General features: G+C 44.2%; 1 protein-coding gene across 1 annotated transcript in view; it reads left to right on the top strand.

Moving 5' to 3' along the window:
• The first annotated feature begins 9,962 nt into the window (after window positions 1-9,962).
• The window catches only part of TECTA (tectorin alpha), a 143,322-nt gene continuing 136,528 nt past the window's right edge, over window positions 9,963-16,756 (top strand). Inside the window, exon 1 of the mRNA XM_068241002.1 lies at window positions 9,963-10,014. The gene's annotated coding sequence lies outside the window, so the exon portion shown is untranslated. The remainder of the gene's footprint in view (window positions 10,015-16,756) is intronic.

Raw genomic sequence — 16,756 nt, forward strand, 5'->3', positions numbered from 1 at the left:
TTTACATGTATGTCCCAGGATACTAGGAAGTAAGCACTTTGGGATCTTTGCACAAGTTGTATAAGTTGAAACTAAGAAATGATTTGCTTCATGCTGTTGCTTATCTCTTAGAGCAGAGAGGAAGTTGTGCGTTTAGGTCCACTTTAACACTTTCTTGTATTTCATATACTACCTAGTGTGTAGTACATGTACTACATAGATTTGGTACATAGGTCCAATCAAGATGGTATGGTATATGGCCACCCTAAGATTAAACTGTAGCTGCAGTGCTGGCCTCAAAGAGTTAAACTCTCAGCAGAGGGAGGGGTAGGAGTCAGTAGTCAGATAATCTATCCTCAGAGAGAGACTGGCAGTTGCCCTATACCAGTTTCCCTGTGACCACTTAATGTGTAAATGATCGGGGAACAGAGGAGGAAGTATGGACAGCTCTCTCTACACTAGTGGTCAGGAACCTTTGTGGCTGAGAGAGCCATGAATGCCACATATTTTAAAATGTAATTCCGTGAGAGCCATACAATATGTTTCAAATTAAATACAAGTACAATTGGAGTGTCCGGTAGTTTTGGGGTAGCGCAAGTAAGTTAATAGTGCATGCCACAGCAGTAGCGTGCACTACTTTGAAAATGTTACTCGCGCTGCCACACTAAGCTGCACTGCTTGATCAGAGTAGCTTAGAGAATCAACCTGTACTGATTTAACTGCGAGCCAGATGCAGCCATCAAAAGAGCCACATCTGGCTCCCGAGCCATAGGTTCCCTACCCCTGCTCTACACTGTCATCTCAACATAAAATAAAGCTAAAAGACTCTGCAAGTCATATAGTTTAAATATATGTTTTTCAAAAAACACAGATGTGCAATGTACAAAGTAATGTGCTTCATTTACTAATGCAAAATTAAGATGATTTGTAATTAAATACTTTAAAGCGTAGGCTTTAAATTGTATTCCACCATTCTGCAATGATTTTTTATGTTTTAAAGCCAGCGCACATTTCAGATTTGTTTAATATGCTTGTCGATAATTAACAAAATAGGATAAAAAAATATAAAAAAAAAATATGTGGTAGCCCCCTTTGCCCCATACATAGTAACTAGCCCTAGACATATGTTAAATGTAATGGAGAGCAGGGAGAGAGATGGCTAATGTTCTCCCGTAACTCACTGGTTTTTGCATAAACACTTATGGTTGCCTGTACTGGGTCGCAAAACACAGTGCCCAATGCTGGGCCATGACACTCTTTAGACAGCTCTCTGGCCTGGATTTGAAGTCCAGTAATTATGGGAGTTATATGTACATCCTGCCTGTTTCACCACTCCTTGGTAATTTAGTCCATAAATCTTTCCCCAAAAAACGTTCCTATTCACTATGCGACATATCTTATTCCAGGTGATGTATCTTACAAATGCAAGCTACGTATCGCCTTGCCATCGCACGAGGATTACCAGCAAATCCTATTGCCAGTTTCACACATACAATGACCAATCATTAGGGAGCCTTACTAATGCGAACGCCTGAGCGATGCTCGCATATCCCAGCCGGTAGGGGTTTGCGCTGTGGTGCTGTCCTTTAGCACCACAGCACTACTACTTTGGTTGCCCAGGAAATGCGCGCTCACCCGTTGAACCTCCGCCACCATTGCATCTGGGGGTCTCCTTTAATAATAAGATCTCCAGAGCTTCCCATTGGTCTGTCTGTCCTTGCTAAAAGCCTCCTACAGCTGAGGCAGGAATCCCGAGCAATTTACCTGCACCGCATGTCCCGTCACTGTAATTATTAGTGACGAGCACAAATCTTGCATAGACGTAATTTTGCATCGAGATTCGTAATTACGATGCAAAATCGTAATGTGAAATTTCAGGAGTAAACTCAATTAATTTTATCTGTAATTGTAATTATTCATAATTTTGCATAATTTTTGCATGGTTTTTACTTATTTTTATGCTGACCTTAGCAGTGAACAGCAAAGCTATTGTCACCAAAATTGCTACATGTGTTATGGTGGCCATACATGGTACAATTTTTTTTAAATTAAGTGAATATACTGAAAGGATAATGTAGGCAGTTCCCTTATACTACTGTAACGATCAGTGTTAGCACGCAGAGAGAATCTGATTATTGGTGATCTGCAGTATCACCAAGAATGCAGATATATACCTGATTATGGATGATCTGCAGAATCACCAATAATACAGATATAGTACTAACATCTGGACACCTGTATGTAATCGTGAGTGTTTGGTGTAAAAGTATGACTTTGAGTAACGCACCTGCTGAGCAGGTGATTTAGGCAGTATGGGCAATACTGCTCTTAAAGAGTACAGAAACCTCCCAGCAGCCTGAGACTCTCCAAGGGGTGGAGTCAGACTGAAGGTAGGAAGGACCAGAGAGTGAGTGACACCTGAAGGTGGATGTCACTGACAGATCTGGAGACTATCTCTTAAAGGGAGAGATAGCTCTCGAGGTCGGGCAAGCCAGGTCGGCAACACACGGACAGACAAAGTACAAAAACAGAAAGCTGATACGTTATCCAAGACAGGCAGGGGTTGGCAACGAAATATCAGATATGCATGGTACCGAATCAGAGAGCAGAGGAATAGTCAGGAAAGCAATAGGTCATAACAAATATCAAACAATGCCTAGTCTTGGGTGTGAGGTCCTTGGTCTCTACACCCTGGAACTGGCCTGAAGTATAACAGAATGATAACACAAGTTCCCTAGTCTTGTGTGTGAGGTCCGTGGTCTCTACACCCTGGAACTAGTCTGAAGTATAATAGAATGATAACACAAGTTCCCTTGTCTTGTTTGTGAGGTCCGTGGTCTCTACACCCTGGAACTAGTCTGAAGTATAATAGAATGATAACACAAGTTCCCTAGTCTTGGGTGTGAAGTCCGTGGTCTCTACACCCTGGAACTAGTCTGAAGTATAACAGAATGATAACACAAGTTCCCTAGTCTTTGGTGTGAGGTCCGTGGTCTCTACACCCTGGAACTAGTCTGAAGTATAACAGAATGATAACACAAGTTCACTAGTCTTGGGTGTGAGGTCCGTGGTCTCTACACCCTGGAACTAGTCTGAAGTATAACAGAATGATAACACAGGTAGTAATCTGGCTCAGTGTGAATTCCCAGGTCCTCCTGGTTCAAACACACAGTTGGATCTGACTAAGGTCTGAGTGCTTTCACGTAGTGTTCGCAACGGCAGACAACTTGTGAGTGGCCAGCAGTAACTATATATAGAGCAGCGCTCTCTGGCGCCACCCCTAAGTGATGAACCAATGGTTATCAGCTTTGAGGTCAGCTGACCAGCCTGGTCAGCTGATCCCTCCTTCGCCATCATAAAAGTTCTGCCTCTCAGCGTGCGCGCGCGTATTCCTGAACCTATGTGCACTAACAGACTCAGCCATACCAGATGCACGCTGCTGCGTGCAACCCGCCGCGCTGGACGCGGAACCAGCTGCCCCGCTATAAGTACATGCGGCGGCTTTTCCGCGTTCACTCCCAGTACCAGACGCATGCCTCTGTGTGCAAACCACCCCGCTGGACGTGAAATTAGCCGATTTGCTATCAGCACACGCGGCGGCTCTTCCGCGTTTTCGACAGTACCCCCCCCCCCCCCCCCCCCCCCCGAGGAGTGGACTCCGGACACTTCCCACCAGGCTCTCCAGGATGCAAGTTATGGAATTCCTTCTTTAATTCCTCTGCGTGCATACGACAGTCTGGCACCCAAGTTCTTTCCTCTATGCCATACCCCTTCCAGGTGAAACAAATATTGTACGGAGTTCTGCACAAGCCGTGAGTCCAGAATCTTTTCAATTTCATACTCAGGTTGGTCAGCAATCAACATGGGGGGGGGGTAGCGGGATCCACGTGTACTGCCGGCTTGAGCAAGGACACATGAAATGATCTCACACCTTGCATGCTGGCTGGGAGATCGACAGCATAGGTGACAAGATTAACTTTCCTGGTCACTGTGAATGGTCCTATGAATGTAGGACCCAGTTTGGGTGATGCTCGCTTCAGGGCCCCATGCCGAGAGGATACGTACACCATGTCCCCAGGGGAAAACTCCCACTCTACAGACTTTCTCTTATTAGTCTGATTTTTCTGAGTCCGGGGTTTCCTTGACACTGGTAAATGTTGTAAAGTACCCGGTGAGGTCTGACTAGATGTTTTACCCTCTAGAATGTCTCGCTGGCAATGGCCCAGATTAGGCATCCAGTCCTCCACCGTCTCCGCAGGTGCCCTGACCACCTTCCGAGGTAGGCCGGTCTCAGGCTCGGAACATTTAATTAAAGCTTCGGTTTTGACCTGCACTGCCACTTCTCCAACCTGTATCTTGGTAGCACCAACCCCAACTCTCCCCAAACAATGCCGATGACAATGGGATGACCATTTCAGTAACTGTCCTGACGCCCAGTCAATCTGTGGGGAATGGATTTGCAACCAGGGCATACCAAGAACAATGGTGGAGGTTGCCATGGGCATCACCAGGAACTGTAATCTCTTTTCATGTAACGCCCCTAAACAACATGACAACCAGGGGGTTTGGAAGAGAGTCTGACCACTCTGCAACAGAGAATCTTTCACTGCAGTGACCAGAATCTGCCGGTCTAATGGGACCAGGGGTATCCCCAATCTTTTTACAAAATTGTAATCTATGAGGTTTGCTGCAGAACCGGAGTCCACAACGGCTTCTGCGGAACTAGTCTGACCCTCCCATGTAATAGAGCAAGAAAGGAGCAGAGGATCATTGTTTAGAGGTAACGACTGCTCGCCTATGGTGTTGACCCACCCCAGACGGCAGCATTCTCCTGGCCCCTTAGCACCATATAGACTGAGCTTTCTTGGCCTTCCGTGACTCTTCTTCACCTGACTCAGCCCTGAATATCCAATTTGCATCGGTTCGTCAGAGGGTAACGAGGATCGAGAAAAGTCGTCTGAGATAGACCTTACAGCATTCCTACCACAAATCTGTTTCTGGTAGCGCAAACGGCGATCTATCTGCACGGCCAAAGAAATTGCCTCATCTACAGATTTGGGCTCAGGATGTCCTATCATTACGTCATAGATTGCATCCGACAATCCTGCCAAAAAACAGTCTAACAGTGCAAATGACCCCCATCTTGCAGATACTGCCCCATTTCCTGAAACGTAATTTTCAACCGGACCCTTGCCCTGCCGCAATGTCTTGAGCTTCCGCTCAGTGGTAGAAGCAATGTCCGGATCATCATAAATTATAGCCATTGCTTTAAAAAATTCCTCAATCGAGGCTAGTGCCCCATGCCCTGTCGGGAGACTATACGCCCAGGTCTGGGAATCCCCTGACAACAGAGTCTTAATAAACGTAATTCTCTGTGCCTCGGTTCCAGATGAATTAGGCCTCAACTCAAAGTATTATAACACTCTATTTCTAAAATTCGGAAATCCCTCCTTGGCCATCATAAAAGTTCTGCCTCTCAGCGCGCGCGCGCGTATTCCTGAACCTATGTGCTTTAATAGACTTACGCTGCTGCGTACAACCCACCGCGCTGGACGCGGAACCAGCCGCCCCGCTATCAGTACATGCGGCGGCTTTTCCACGTTCACTCCCAGTACCAGACGCATGCCTCTGTGTGCAAACCGGCGCGGAATTAGCCGCCTTGCTATCAGCACACGCGGCGGCTCTTCCGCGTTTTCTCACAACTACATAGAATTGGTAAGATTGGGTGAAAAAATTGTACCATGTATGGCCACCTTTAGGGAGATTAGTGAGTACAAGTACAAGTCAAAAAAAGTAATTTTTCAAAGAGATCTTGAAGTTTTTATGAAAATCGATTTAAAAAATGCAAAGGAAAAACAGTTTTTGAACTCAGAAAAATTACAGTTTAAAAAAAATTTTCCTTTGCATTTTTAAAATTGATTTTCTCAAAAACTGCAATTGAAAAATTATTTTTTTTATTTGTACCCACTATTCTCCTTACCATATGTAGCAATTTTGTTGACGAAAGCATGTTCACCGCTTTTGCTATTCACCAGGTTTGGCTATTCACAGCTAAGGTCGGCACGAAATTACGCCAAAATTACCCAAAATTACAAATGATTACTCAAAATGAAGTGAATTTACAAATCGTAATTACGTATGGGCGTAATTGTGAAAATGTACACAAAATTTTGCGTAATCCTAATAAGCTGATTATAATCACCACTAGTAATTATCTCTTAGCCCCTGCAAAGCATCTTTGAAGAAGCTCCCATTTTGGTCCAGACAGTGGACCAATGGGAAGCCCCGATGGGAGCTTCAAAGATGCTGGGGCTCAGAGATAATTACAGAGACGGGACTTGCAGCAAGGGGCGGCAGATGGTCGGCGGCTGCAGGTAAATTGCTCAGGGGTGTCTATCTGCAGGGGGTTTTGGACAAGGATGGACGGACCAATTGGGAGCTCTGGGGGTCTCCTTATTAAAGGAGACCCCCAGATGCAGTGGCAAAGACATGCGCTAGCATGTTTAGAGGTCTAAACTAATGCTCATGAATGACGGGAGGCATGGCTTCTTGGCAGAATGAAAAGTGTAACAGGATAAAGTGTAAAGAACTCGCTGGGTGATAATATCACCCATGCAAGTTTTTAACCACCCAAGGGAGTGTTAAATTTAATAGCATTAGGTGATGCTCCCATCGCCTAATTTAAGAACTCGCCAGCGACTTATTGCTGGCGAGTTTGGTAAATGAATATGGCCCAATAAGTTTAAAAGAAAAATACTAATGTACACGTTCAATATTTTAGAAATTAAAAAACACACAAAAGATTGTTTTTAATATCTCAGTAGCCTTTATCTTTTGTTTTTTGCTATCTGTCTTCCAGGATCCCTTTCTCCTGGTATTCTTTTTTGACTGAAGCGTCTTTCCAGCAGCAGTGAGTTCAAGGTCTTCAGTCTTCAAAATCTTTTACTACATTGATTAGTTTCTGATTGGCCATTATACATACACATTTGTTCAGTATTCCTCACTGACTTTACTGATACTGTTCAGTCGCTATTCAGTCATGTCTGGCTCTTTAAATCTCCATGAACCTCAGCACGCCATGCCCCTCTATCCTCTACTGCCTCTCGAAGCTTGTCCAAGCTCATGTTTGTTGTTCCATGATACTATCTAGCCATCTCATTCTCTGCCATCCCCTCCTCCTTTTGCCCTCAATCTCTCCCAGCATCACAGTATCCTCCAATGAATTCTGCCTGAAATTACTGACCATTTATTGACATGTTGATTAACGGTGAAAATGGTTAATGTTGTCACTGAGGGAAGCTTGGCATGCATATAATTATGCAGCCAGTGGAACTCCCATCAATGCAAGGCTGGATTCAACAAAACACCTGGCCTCTTGGCTGTCAGACAATAAAATTAGATGAAGTACCTGGGGACCATGGAAAAAATACCTGGAGAACTTTAACCAAAACCCATTGGATTCAGGTCAGCCTGAACAGAGTCCGCGGAGCCCGGGACGGAGAGACTAGTAGAACACTTAGGAGAAAAAGTGAATTGGATTGGGCCCAATGTGCATAAACTCCTTCTGGTAAAGGGTAATTAGCTGCACAGATCAAGAGATATTGTTGCTCATTTTCTACACTTGGAGTAATTCATTTATTGGCAGCTAATGTTGTCACGCCTATCTGCCAGCTTCTGTTAGAAATACTGTGGAATATCTGTTTTAATGCAGAAAAAAAAGCAAGCTTACCTGCTTCCGGACTGAAGCAGTACGAATCTACGTCCAGTAGGTGGTGCTGTGGCTCTGACTGCATGTAATTTCTACTGCTTTGGTATTTGTTACTGCCGATCTCGTCACTCTGCACCCGCCGCAATTTGCTCACTCTGCTGTCTATAAGCTCTGTGAGCAGGTCAGAAGCCGCTTTCATTGGCTTCTGACCGCGTGACCTCACAGTGTCAGGAGCCAATGAAAGCGGCTCCTGACCGGCTGACAGCGCTGTGCCATCATAGAGATGGCAGAAAGAGGAGCCTGCTGCAATGGGACAGCATCGTGACTGACGAGAGTGGTGAGTATGTGTATTGATTTGTCGGGAGGCAACGTTTTATGGTACCAGCAGTCTCTGGTCCTTAAGCGGGCAGAGACTGTTGGTACGGAAGTGGTTAAATAACGTTTTGCTAAATTAATATCCTGTCAATCATCAGAATATACTGTATGTAGCTTAATGGAATGAAGTGAAATTTTCTTTACAAAGGTGGTATTTCCCTCAAGATAAAAGACATTCCTCAGTGCAGGGCATGAGGTGACAGGGTTATTACATGTTCAGCACCCAGAACAGCCCCTGTGCAGTAACTGAGCTGATTAGACTATGGTATCACATAATGGGCTTGAATCACTAAGACAAATAGCATGCCTTATCAGAGATAACACGCTTTATCAAAGTTAACACGCCTTATCAGAATAGCATAGGGAACTTATGCCTGCTAATTGGCAATGACGAGCGCTCCACTCGTCCTGCCCTGAGCCCCTGCGGGTTCGTAGCGCTCGCTATGCTACTCTGATAAGGCGTGTTAACTTTGATAAGACATGTTAACTCTGATAAGGCATGCTATTTGTCTTAGTGAATCAAGCCCAATGAGTGTGATTCTTTTGTTGCAGCTACTCCCAAGAGAGGTACTTCACATTTGAAAGTAGGGAATTGAGCAGCACATAAGGTACAAGGTGTATTTGGTATTTATATAGGGGTGGCATCTTCTACAGCGCTGTACATTGTCTTGTCACTTAACTGTATCTCAAAGGGCTCACAATCTAATCCCTACTACCATAGTCATACAGTATGTCTATGTATGTATCATGTAGTGATGTCTGCACGTATCTGAGGAAGGGGACCCTGCGTGGCCCCGAAACAATTGTCATGCATAGTGTTGACACATTATGATGGAATAAAACTATCTTTGGCTTATCTGAAAAGCTGGTGTGCGAACCTACCTTTGGACTTTTGGATCTGTAATCAGAACTGGGGAAAATTGGAATTTCCTCGGAATCGGAAATCAGCATTTCCGCCCATCCCTACTTGAAAGTATCAGGTTTCAATCCATTGCTCAGATCTCTGTATGAAATGTATGTGTTCTACATATTCTACTGTACATATACATATGTTCTTCCCTTGCCTATCTTAAAATTATACTGGTTGGTTCATTTTGGCAACCTGTAGAGCCACAGCATATCCGGTGCACCATTGTTTCCTTCGATATACATTTTTTTCGTACATTGGTGTCCATTGTAGCATGCATTTTGACAATGGACAATAAGGAAAACCTGATGTGGGAGTGGTCGGGCATTTTTGATATTTTTGTCATGTTCAATTTCTATTGAAAGGCAGAGTGCGGGGAGGGATAGCACTGTGGTTAAGTCTGAATAGTACATTGAGAGAGAGTATATATATATATATATATATATATATATATATATATATATATACAGTATATATATATATATATATATACTATATATGTAAAACCTCAGCACTAGACACTTGCTAGTCATTCACAGATTTTGTTTCAGCAAAGAAAACTCTGTTACATAGAATGAAAACGCTGTGAGTCTACGACTTCCCAAAGCAAGATAAATTTAAAGAGGAACTTTAGCGAAAAGGGGAAAAAAAATCAATCAATCCATAGCAAAGTGGGAAGTTAAAAAGTAGAAAAGAGATCAAGAAATTATTTATATTCACCATGCAATTTGTTCATATTGTTTGATCCAGAATCAGTTTGCTTGTCATCATCTTTACTACAAGCAGACATGAAAAAAAACAGATTGCGCCATTGTCTATAACCACACCCCCTAACAATGCGATAGGCTAAAAGTTTTTTTTTCATAGGTATACAAATGCATTGAGAGAAATACTGTTTGCTTGGCAGTTGGAAACAGCTATTATTTTCCACAATGCAACAAGCTCTCAGACAGGAAACCTTGATCATTCCTGACATCACACTGTGGGAGGGGTTTCACCAGATTACCAGCCATACAGACCCCCCTGATGATCTATTCAAGAAAAGGTAAAGATTTCTGATGGGAAAGGGGGTATCAGCTACTGATTGAAATGAAGTTCAATCCTTAGTTACAGTTCTAAGTGCTCTAACTATCGATAAGACACAAACTGATGCTGAAAGGTGTGTGTGCATTTGGAATTTTTTGAAATAATTAAAAAGGTGTATTCTTGGAAAACCATAGTGGTCAGTTAACAAAAGATTCATAAACCAACTAACATAACCCTGAAGTTCAAAACGACAGAACTGTACTTATTGCAGTATCCTGAGTACTGTTTGACCTCACTGAACCCCGGCTTAAAGTTAGGTGAATGAAGCTGAAGTGGGGGAAGCGGGGCATGCCACTGACTGTGAAAGCTGCGCAGGCAGGATCTGGGAGTCATGTCTTAGCCAATCATTAGGCTATGCAGGGCCAGCAGCTAATCCAGGAGAGGCCTTTTGTGGAAAGTGTAGAGGCGGTGAAAGGGGGCTAAGAGGAGATGGACTGGAGTGTGCCAGTGCAGTGTCTGGTTGCGCTACACTGCACCGGCTGCTGATTGCAGTACAATTGGGGGCATCATCTTCATCTACTTTGTGACGGGCATAAGCCAATCATCTGCTGACCCCTGCGCACTCTACCATTTAGGAGCACGCTGCCTGATGTCTCCCTGATGGTCGGAAGTACCACGGATGGAGGAGCACAAGAATGACTGGTGCAGTGATAAAGGTCTGAATTCTTAGTTATAAAAGGAGACACAGAGAGCCCTGTATAGTGTAGTATGTACTGGAAATGTGGGTGTGATTAGGTAACTATAAAATAATATTCACAAATCATGGTTACCATCCAGGCAACCACTATGTAGGCAGTTGGGGAGAATTAGACCTGTCCCAACTCAGGATTAAGAAGTCGCTCTCTGTAGATCAGAAGAAAAGAGGCCAAATCCCCTCCACCCGGGGTGGACTCAAATGATGTGCAGGTAAACAGAGGCGCCAGAAAGACAAAAGTAGCTAAAATTGTTAAAATGGAGGAGGTAGTGGTGGACTTACCCCCTCGAAGTAGACACAAGATGCTTTTGATTAATATCCAACAAAAATAGTTTATGTACATACTCCAAATAGATGCAATGCGCATATCCTGCTTAAACAGGCTATAGAAGGATCATATGACTCATGCAGGTCTATTACAAAGCTTAGCGCCTCTTAGTTGTTTAGTGTATGCAGGGGTAAGGTATGTAGTGTTTAGTGTATGCAGGGATTAGTGTAGCTGTGATTAGTGTAGATGATGGTGTAGCTAGTATAAATGTAGCTGGGCAATGTAGTTTAGATAATGACACCTTAAGGAAAAGGTCTACAAGATGCCTGCACCATGGACTCACCAGGTTTAGTAGATGTTTTTCACTGATTTTTGTTCTCTAAACTTAGGTGTGTCTTATGTTCTGGAGCGTCTTATGGTCCCAAAAATATGGTAAATGAGTCCTCTTCTGCATTGTACCCTTATTATAAGATCTCTGTATCCCCCTTTTTATAATACCTCTTTAGGAGGTCAGAGGCAAATTGCTTTGCATTTCAAGTTAAACAACACTGATCAGTTACTCTAGTGTGTTGCATAATGCCTGCTTTACTTTGCACGTTATACTGTATTTCATAGCACATAGAATTGCTATGTAACCTGCACATTATCTCAAACATTATCCAGAAATGCACTGTAGAAAGTGTGTTTGGATGACGTGATCCGTTACAGTGCAGAGATGTGTACACCTCTATACAGCTGTATGGGCAGTGTGTTCATATGCAGCAGTGTCAGATAAAAATACAAACATCCAATACTGCACTCATGCACCACAAATTTGATTAATAACTCCTAGAGTATAATACGCAATGAAATCACATCAGAATGTCCTTTTCCAGACTACATCCAATGGAGCACTCCCCCTCAGCGTGTGTTTTCACTCATAAAGTCTCTTATAATTATTAGGTAGGCGCTCAGATACTTCTCGTACAAGGGAGCAGATTCACAGTTAATACATCTGGGGTTTCCCCCCTTTAGGCATAGACTCATCAGATGGTGCGGCCTTCCGGGCCCGTATCAGCATCCAAGGTATTGGCCACCTCGCAGCCTGACTGGCATTGTTCCCACCTGGTCTTCTTATGGCTGTTTGTGAAAAAATAAGCTCCACATCGCGTAAAAGCGTATAAAAAAGTTTATTATATAAAAGAGCTTGCTCACAGCAATTGAATCGTGAATAGGTAATATGCCTTTAAGAGACACGACTAGCTTGACATATATTACCGCTCAGCGGCAAGTGGGGGATGCTATAGGTGGTAATCACTCGTCCAGAGATGTACCACACGTAGCAGTGTGTTGAATTCTCCCAAAAGGACAGTCACTAGTTTGGCTCAATAAAAAAATTGTAAAAAGTGCTAAAATACAGCGTGCGCTTATCTGGCCGCGTCTGACCGGCAACACACATAGCTAATGTCACTCCGTGGCTCCGCCCCTGATGAGTTGCTAAGGCAACGAAAGATGGAAATTTGAATGTTTTGGTAGGCTTTGATGGATTTGAGACAATCCCAGGCAATGGTATTGAAACCTAGTGACAAGGGGGGCAATGTTGTCTCATGGGGGAAGGATATGTATGTAACAGAAGTGAATAGACAACTGAGGGATTGTGATGTTTATAAGAAACTTTGATCCTTTTCCTGATATTGTTAAGAAATTCAGAATCAGAATCTGAATCAAGTTTAAAGGAAAGGTTCAAGCAAAATAAAAAAATGAGTTTCACTTACCTGGGGCTTCTACCAGCCTCATGCAGCCATCCTGTGCCCTCGTAGTCACTCACTGCTGCTCCAGTCCCTCGCTGGCAGCTTTCCGACCTCGGAGGTCGGCGGGACGCATTGCGTACATTTTTACGCATTCCTGCTAGTGCAGGAACATTAACACACATTTTTACGCGTTACTGGTTCAATGCGTACATTTCTACGCATTGAACCAGTAATGCGTAAAAATGTAGGTGTTAATGTTCCTGCACTAGCAGGAATGCGTAAAAACGTAAGCAATGCGGCCCGCCGGCCTCCGAGGTCGGAAAGCTGCCAGCGGGGGACTTGAGCAGCAGTGAGTGACTACGAGGGCACAGGATGGCTGCATGGGGCTGGTAGAAGCCCCAGGTAAGTGAAACTCATTTTTTTTTATTTTGCTTGGACATTCCCTTTAATGGCCAAGTACAGGGGTTTGTACCTGGAATTATTTTTAGCACAGACAAGCTCAAGTAGTACACAAGACAAGATATACAGTAATGTAGGCTAACAGATAAGCAATAGTAGTCCCGAAAGACAATAGAGTACTTAGTAGGTCAAGACCACTTAAGGAGATGTAACGTCGGCGGGCGACTACCCAGGTGTGAGCGCTGGAGCAAGGGAGTGTGGTTTGGAGGGAAGGTTGAGGAGATCAATGGCTTGGGGGAAGAAGGTGTTCCTGTGTCTTGTGGTCCTGGTGGGTAAGGACCTGTAGCGGTGACCTAAGGGGAGAAGATTGAAGTAGCAGTTGCCAGGGTGAGTGGGGTCTCTTGCTATCCTAGCGGCCCTTGAGCGCAGTCTAGAGCAGTAGAGGAGGTTGTTAGATGTTGCGTTAGATGACAGTGTTATTAGCCATGATGAATGGGGATTCATGAAGGTACAGAATTCCAGTGCTGTACCTTTTGCCCAATTGCACAAAAATATGGATGTTCCCCCAGACCATCCGATTGTATCGGCGGTTGGAGGCCTGTTTGAAAAAGCATCGACGTTTTAAGATACAAATCTGAAGTATATGGTCAATGATCTGCCTTCTTATGCGGTGATACGCGACATGTACTGTTTTTGTTGGAGGATCTTCTGATACAGCCGACGGATCTTCTGGTGGGTATTGACGTTGAGGGATTGTACACCTCAATCCCGCATGAAGTGGGATTGAGTGCTGTGGAATTCTTCTTAAAACATGCGGGTATGGTACAGCCTGGGAGGTGTCAGGTCATCATGGATCTTCTAGAAATGGTTCTCACTCTAAATTGTTTCAGGTTTGATGGAACGTACTACCGCCAGACCAGGGGGACGTCAATGGGCGTGGCGTGCGCCCCGGCCTATGCGTCCCTCCATCTAGGCCTGTGGGAGCGACACGAGGTTTATACGAATGTGGGGTTTGGGGCACACGCCACGGCCTGGATTCGTTATATCGATGACGTCTTCATGGTCTGGCGAGGTACAAGGGAGAACTGGGTGTATTTTTGGATCAGTTACACATAAACGAGAGGAACATTGTACTTACGTACACCATTGACGATAATGAAATCAGCTTCCTGGATCTACTGATCCGGAAGGACATGAATAAACTTAGGACAGTGACTTATCGGAAACCGACATCAGGGAACACTCTGCTTCACCCCTTTAGCTTCCATCCACCTTCTCTTCTGCAGGGAATTCCTGTTGGCCAACTATTGCGGGTCAGACGTAACTGCAGTGGTGAGGATGATTATGTAAGGGAGGCTGATGAGATGTGCAGCAGATTTACTAGACGTGGCTATGGAGAGGAAGTTTTGGACAGAGCAAGGTCTCGCAGTGATGCGACACCGAGGGATACACTATTGTTGCAAGCTAACAAAAAGGGAAAACCAAAAGATGACAACCTTCGCCTGATTACACAGTATGGTACACATTGGAACCAGCTTAGGAGGGTGCTGGCTAAGCACTGGCACATCCTGAGGTTGGATCCTAAGATAATAGAGGTAGTTGGGGACTATCCCAAAATGGCGGCTAAGAGGGCCCCCAACCTTCGCGATATGTTGGTGCAATCGGAATATCATTCAGTAACGAGACAGTCGACAAGGATGTGGTTGGGTCCGTCCACGCGGCCTTTGGGGATGTTCCCGTGTGCACAGTGTAGTGTCTGTCACCTGGTTCATCGATCCAACGTGTTTGTTGACACGAGATCAAGACAATCGTACGACATTCGGACGTTTATTAATTGTGAAAGTAAATTTATAGTATACATGATCGAGTGCCCGTGCTGTTTGAAGTATATTGCTAAAACTACACGTATGGTCAAACAACGTATACAACAACATGTTGGAAACATAAAAGAAGGTGATGAGACAAGCCCTCTAGGCCTACACTTTAAATTGTATCATGATAAGAATCCGGACTGCCTGAGGTTTAAAGGCATTGTGAAAATGCAGATTGCCACCAGGGGAGGGGATCTGGATAGAAGATTGTGTCAAATGGAATCTAGTTGGATTTTTAGACTGGATTTTAGACTGTTATACCTGAGGCGTTAAATACTGATCTGCCATTAGCACCTTTTTTACCAACCTGAATGTCTGCCTGGTGTGACTGGTATGTAATGTGCATGTTGATCTGATCTTTTTGTAACTTAGTTAGGACTAGGTCGGGTCCTTTATATTAATGCATATGATACCTCCCTCAGTATTAAGAACTGAAATGATTTGGGAGATGGTGCCTTTAAGAGCAAATGTTAGCGCTATGCAAGCCCTTTCTATTAGACTAGTCAGTTAGATAACATTGCCACTTGAGGTCTACAACTACGCCTGGACTTATGTTTAATAGGACTATGTAAGTTCCCTGTATGGGGATGGTGTCCTCCTGACGTTCTACTATGAAATGAAGAAGAACCAATCGGCACAGCCGGGGGAGTGGCCATGAGTGAAGAAGGAGGTGCAGAGAGACTTTAAAAGGAACTAGACGGTGCTGCTCACATGACAGTCTGACGAAGCCTGGATAGGCGGGCGATACTAGTCACGGCTAGAGCGCCGCGTGGTGACGTCACGGCTGCACACGTCTGGAGACAGCTTGGAATTAGACACTAGTAGCGGCGGCGAGCGGCAAGTGGGGACAGTTCATTTCAGCGCGAGTCTGGCAATGAGGATGCCATTTGAGTGATTACCATCGCGGTGAATGCCCTGTAGAGGTGGTGAGAGCCCTCCGGGGTACAGTAGATAACTGACAGGAGGTCGTGAGAGCCCTCTTGAATACGCTGTTGTGTGTCTGCCTGCTTGCTTCGCTTATGCTTCAAGCTTCTTTGGCCGTCTGCCTTGCTGATATGAACTGTATCATAGCTAGGTGCTTACTTCAGAGCATTTGGATGCAGGACACTGAGCTGTGTTAGAGTGTTTCCAGCAAAGTTCAATTAAGAGTTGTCACTGATCTACACTTCCAAGCAGACCTCTTGATCAAAGGATTTATGATGATTGTGTTCTTCATCACTCCCGGGAGTTACAAGGATGGTTTGCTTGGGTGTGTGGTTTGTGTGCGGTCTGTGTGACACATGCTGGCTGTGTATTTGGTGTATCATACATCACAGGCTGCTCTTTTTAGTGGGTTATTGGGGGTTTTGTACGCAGTAAACAATAAATAGTGATTGTTATTTTGAGACTTCAGTGGATTTATTGGTATTTGTGGAAGAAAATTACCACTGTGAGGCTCCCCTGATTTAGGGTATTTACAGTCCACATATATTGCCTAGCGCTTGGTATTGTTTGTTTTAGTTCTGAATGTTTTGGTTGAGTTGTGTATGGGGCCTATTTATAAAAACTGTTGATTTGTGAATGGATTGCTTTTTTCTTCCATTTTTTAAATCTCGTTTCCCAGTTCTTTAATGGTACATTTCTCAAAGGTAGAATAGTTCTTTCTTGTTACTGGTGAGCTATTCTTAAAAGGTGGAGAAAAGGTGGAATGGCAAACAAGTTATTGAAGAATGTCTCCCAGGAAGCAGAAAATGTGGGCG

Source organism: Hyperolius riggenbachi, chromosome 6, assembly GCF_040937935.1.
Source record: "Hyperolius riggenbachi isolate aHypRig1 chromosome 6, aHypRig1.pri, whole genome shotgun sequence".
Lineage (NCBI taxonomy): Eukaryota > Metazoa > Chordata > Amphibia > Anura > Hyperoliidae > Hyperolius > Hyperolius riggenbachi.